The following is a 5,992-nucleotide window of genomic DNA, read 5'->3' as shown; positions in this document are numbered from 1 at the left end:
GGTAGGGCGGGCGAGCGCTGCCCTGGGCCGGTCGGCGCCGTGGGCGAGCGGGCGGCCTGGCTTAGCCTAAATGTTTCATTTCGTTCCGGTCAGCGCTTCTATTGTATTGTAATTAATGATTACTTCAGTAAACATGGGTTGAACGGTTCCTTTGAGGACAGCAGAAGGAATTCCTATTCCTCTGAATTGTATGCAAAATTTGGAGGGTTGAAAGGGAGCTGACAGACTTGCTTGACCGCATTCTGGTACGTTTTTTTTTTTTTAATATGAGGAAATTGAAGTACCTTTTACACAGAATCCAAAGCCACATAGCAGGTCTGGTGGCCTGTGTCCCACAGAGGATTTCAGAGGGTGGACCGGCACATTTGGCATAATCCCTGTGGATTTTTATGCTCATAGGGGTGCAGAGTTTCATGTGGGGGAATCACTGATGTGTGACCTTCAGTTGTTTTCAGATGTGATTCCTACGCTTTATGAGGAGAGATGATGCATGTTAAGAGGTGGCATGTGGTCATCTTTTTCCATGTAACTTCTTAAGTGAGTAATCTGACTTTTAAAGCATTGGAGTGCTGCTGAATGAAAACAAACTAAAAATACTTCACTTTATTAAAAACTACTCTTATTTGGTGACAGGATGGCATGATGCTTCTATCACATCACCTACATGTAAATCAGTCCAAGATAGCAAAAAAAACCAGAAAAAAAAATCTTGAAAAAGTACCAAAGATCCAGTGCATAAGAACTGATAAAAGAAACTGGAAGAAATAAATTTGCCTGCATTGCAGGACCTGGGTAAGCTACAGCTCCTGCCTAGTTCGTGTGGGAAACAACTCTGAGCAAATAATCCAGATCAGGAAGAAAAGATGGCGCTACACCTCCCATCTGACGATTTGGCAGAGCACTGCTGCTGTGGTATTTAAACATGGCTAGGCTGAAAGCTTGTCCTCTGGAGAATGCTGGCTTCAGTAGCAGCAGGAGTGTTACAGTTTGATGTCGGGAAGGCGGAGGAGTTGTAACAGCATGAAGAAATGGGAGGGTGGTCAGGTCTTTGCTGTCAGTCTTTACACCCACGCGGGGATTGGATTGCTCTGAGATAGTTCATGAGCTACCGGAATTACTTAGAAAGTCCAGCAGGTGCATCCTTAAAGTGTGGGTCTGTGCAAACAACACTGAGGGAAATTTGTAGCTGTTGAGACTTTTCTTGGTGTATACCGAAATAAAACCTTCCTACTGCTTCAAGAGTTTCACTTTCCATTGTGTCTTTTAATTGACTGAATAGCTTCATATTATAGAATGGTAGAATCATAGAACAGTTTGGGTCGGAAGGGACCTTCAAGGTCATCTAGTCCAGCCCTCACTGCAATGAGCAGGGGCATCTTCCACTGGGATCGGGTTGCTCAGAGCCCCGTCCAACCTGACCTTGAATGTTTCCAGGGGTGGGGCATCTACCACCTCTCTGGGCAACCTGTTCCACTGTTTCACCACTCTCATAGTAAACAGTTCCTTCCTTATATCTGGTCTAAATCTTCCCTCTTTTAGTTTAAAGCCTTTACCCCTTGTCCTATCGCAACAGGCCCTGCTAACAAGTTTGTCCCCATCTTTCTTTCAAGCCCCCTTTAAGTACCAAAAGACCACAATAAGGTTCCTCCAGATCCTTCTCTTCTCCAGGCTGAGCAACCCCAGCTCTCTCAGCCTGTCTTCAAAGGAGAGGTGTTTCAGATCATTATCATGGCCTTCCTGTGGACCCACTCCAAGAGGTCCATGTCTTTCCTGTGCTGAGGGCTCCAGAGCTGGATGCAGCACTCCAGGTGGGCTCTCACCAGAGCAGAGCAGAGGAGAGGGGCAGAATCTTCTTTTGATGCAGCCCAGGATACAGTTAGCTTTCTGGGCTGTGGGCGCACGTTGTCAGCTCATGTCCAGCTTTTCATCCACCAGTGCCCCCAAGTCCTTCTCGGCAGGGCTGCTCTCAATCCCTTCCTCCCCCAGCCTGTATTGAAACTGGGGGCTGCCCAGACCCACATGCAGAACCCTGTACTTGGCCTTGTTGAACCTCATGAGATTCACACAGGCCCACTTCTCAAACCTGTCTGGGTCCCTCTGGATGGCAATCCTGTCTCTCGGGCGTGTCAACCGAACCACTCAGCTTGGTGTCATCTGCAAACTTGCTGAGGGTGCGCTTGATCCCACTGTCGATGTCATTGATGAAGATATTAAACGGTACTGGTCCCAATATGGACCCCTGAGAGGTACCACTCGTCACCAATCTCCATCTGGACATTGAGCCATCATATTAATCATATCAATATGATTCTTTTTTTTCCTCTTATTTATACTTAAATAGAAAATCCCTTTTGAATGGATTGTTAAGAACCAAAGTAACTCTTTCTACTACAGGTTTTGGAATTTGTTCCACTTCCTATTTTGGTTTACGACATTCTTAAACTTTACCATAACAATAAATACGCACAGACACCATCATTTTCTCAGTCGGCTCTTTTTGCTTTCAGTCTCCAGGACTGATGTGGAGAGTATCCGGTGTTGACAATACATTACAAAATAGTTCTCTGTGTTATAATTAGACTTTTTGAGGTAAGCTTGAAAATGTTTACGGTCTTGTTTTAAAGCACTGCTGAAATGTGAGAGTTTAAAAGATGCAAGTTTTAACCTAGCTTATACTTTTTTTTGGCTCTACCGATGTTTTCTTTACTTAAATCTGTATTTTAAAGTAAAATCTGTAGCCAATTACCTTTATTTAAAAATATTAAAGCATGGGGGTTTGACTTTTTCTTCACAGCTTTTTATAACTTGTCATTAAAAAGACATAGTGCTCATTTGCTGTAAATAAGGCAGGAGATAAAGGTGATTATACTGAACCTGGTAATTTCAGGTGTGTTAATTTCTCTTTAGGTATCAAACTCGATCACCTTTTTCAGTGTATAACAAGCAAGCGTAAACACTTGACTTAAAGCTTCATTGGGTTCTTTACCGAGCCGAGCGATCCGCCTGTGACCATGTTTGATTTTACACAGATGTTAGCCCTTGAATCATGCGAGATGCTTCTCTATCATCATGGTCAGTCAAATCATGAATTATATTAGGTCAAAAATACAAAACGGTAGCTTGAGAAAAAAAGTTCTAGCTTCCTCTTTTTGTGCTCAGGGGTTGCCTTTCAGCAGTACCTTCACAGAGACGTTGGTTGAAGGAAAGATAATGACCTACTGTTTGCCTTTCAAAATTACATTTCTTAGGTGACAGCAGGGCAAATAAAAGGTGACTTTAACCAGCAGTATCAGTTAGATCTCTACGCAGTCAGAAAACTTTCCATGGCAGCGACTATTACCCATTGTTACTGGAAATTGTTTGTTCGTGTACCCTTGTGGATGAAGGACAGCTGCAATCCTCGTGCAAAATAATCCATTACTTGTTTCACCCGTCAGCCTGTATTTTGTCAAATACTTATTTTAATCTATTTTATCTCTACTCTTGCATACACACAGATGTATGAGAACAATATTGAAAAGGTGAGACAATCATCTTAGCCAGAAAAGACATTCAGTTACACATCATGAGGGCACGCCTAAAAACTCTTTCTTGCAGGTAAGCTGCCTCGGTGGAACTTGTCCACTGAATAACTTGGAAGTCTTAGAGATTACTCAGCCACAGGTTGAGTAAAAATGAGTAAAAAGAATATACAGTATTTTTAAAGATGATTGGTTTGCCAAAAATGCAGAAAGCCTGCAGCTGGGAGGTAGGACTGATCTGCAACATTTAACCCCCCAAAAAACCCTGTGCATCTTATTCCAGTTATACACAGTTCTTGAGCATATGAATAAACATATGAAGAGAGAACTGGGAGGAAGATATTAGGCAAGCATGAAGCAAGAAAGAGGGCCTATTTGCACATAGGTCCCAAATCAGTGGAACTTCATGATATTTTCAGGGGTTCGGTGTTTTGATTTCTTTTTTTTTTTTTTGGAGGAACAGTTAATGCACTACCTCATTGTAAGTTAATGCGCTAGGCTAAGAAGTCAGCATTAAGTCAATGATCACCACAAGTCAGCGTGGCCGAGAAACTGCGTCTGCTTTAGCGTCACCCTTAGTAAATAACATCTAATGCATTCAATGGCGGTCTCCGCAGATGTTCCCTGTACAGTGTGTAGGTTTGTGATTAGTGTCTGGAAATATGTGATGAGTTTGGTTTGGTTTTTTTTCTTCATGGCTCTGAAAATAAGCTAAAATTAAGGGTGTGTTAGCTTTCTGTTATTCTTATCTTCAGTAGCCCTCCTGCTTGACCACATCATTTACATGTTCACTTTGGCTTTGTAACAGATAGAACACCGGCCAGTCAGTAAAAAGGCATTTTAGTCATTACATGTGATATATTTAATGTTTATTTGTTCCTCTTAGTTCTAAATCTATTTTACTGCAAATGTGCTAAAACCTACATTGATCCTCCATTAAAAGTAGTGCCGTGAGCTTTTAGTTTAACTGGGAGAGGGAAATGGTGATGAGGGCACCAGCGTAAGAGGATGGAGTTGCAATCACATTGGTTAATGTGAACAATTACAAATACATATTCAAAGTGTGGCTTAAAGAAGATTAGTCAGTAAAAATACCAAAGATGCAGTCAGAAACAGAAGGAAGAGGGCAGTTTAGAGTGAATGAGTACAGGTCAGGAATAGCGAGGTCTAATTCGAGGTTTCACGGTGATTCATGGCACCATACTCAGATTTTTAGTTCTCTGTTTGTATGCTGATGCAGGCTGCTAGCAGGCTCCTGCGTTATTAATGAATAATAACATTTATAATTCGAAATAACTAGTAAACAGAGAAGTAAACCCATCCATATCATCATTCAAACACAGGAAGGTTATACTAACCTCGCAGGAGCGGCCACGTGCGATTTGAGGAGTCTAACAGTAACTTTCAAAAAAGGACATGGTTGTACTGTTGGCAGTAGAAAGAGCGGCACATAAAAGCAGCGTTCCCATTAGGACTCCAGCACGTTTGTGTCGAGACACCAGTGTTTGGTTTGCTTTACGCAACGCTATTCCAAACAATTGAGGGTTTTGGTATAAGATGAGATGCAGTTGTTAAGTAAACAAATAGAGACAAGGAGGGAAGAGATGTTGTATTAAAAAGACAAGCATAATTTTGTAAATACTATATCACTTGGGTAAATAAGGTAATAAGTTATAAATGCTAGTAATAAGTTAAGGACATAGGTGATGGGTTAGATAGCAGTCAATTCACTGCTTTTAGCAGCTGACTAAGTCCGGTATGATTTCAGCAGCTGTCTTTTAGGTCTTCGCAACACAGAACGGGAAACCATATTTTCTTTATCACAGCTGTGAAATTGTGGGGGGGAATTAGATTTGCGAGCAGATAGCGAACATGTCAAAGTGAAAGCCACCTGCTCAGGTATGAAAATGAAGGCTTTTTTCCCTTCATAAACCATAGGTGGCTCTGTTAAAACTATGTCCTGGTAACAGTGTCTATAAATAAGATTTTCATTCTCTTTCTAAACCATTTTATAGAAGATGTATTCTAAACAGCGGCTAATTTTTTGTTCACTGAGGACCTCATAGGAAAAAAGGTGCGCCTGCCATCTTGGGAAGGTGCACGGTGGCAGAAGTAAAATACTTTTACCGGTGTACGTTAGAATTTCATCACTTTGTTGGGGTTTTTTGTTTGTTTGTTTGTTTGGGGGGTTTTTGGGGTGTTGTGTTTTGGGTTTGTTTTTTTTTAATTTCAAGATGACAAGCTTTGTTTATTTTATCTGGCCGGGCTGAATGCGTGTATTAATCCCACACGACGGCTTGGCTTCCTGATATGAACTTATAAGCAATATGCAAATAAATGCATCATTAGCTCTGCTTCGTGGGCAAGTCGGGGGGGGCGACGGGGGAGGGCATGCCCCGGCCCGGGACCCGTGCCCTCCCCCGCCGTTCCCGGTCCCCGTGGGCGGGCGGGTAACCGCGTCACCGCCACCC

The sequence above is a fragment of the Charadrius vociferus genome, unplaced genomic scaffold, assembly GCF_000708025.1.
Source record: "Charadrius vociferus isolate BGI_N301 unplaced genomic scaffold, ASM70802v2 scaffold21, whole genome shotgun sequence".
NCBI lineage: Eukaryota > Metazoa > Chordata > Aves > Charadriiformes > Charadriidae > Charadrius > Charadrius vociferus.
The sequence above is the reverse complement of the archived record's forward strand: the minus strand, read 5'-3'. Positions refer to the sequence as shown.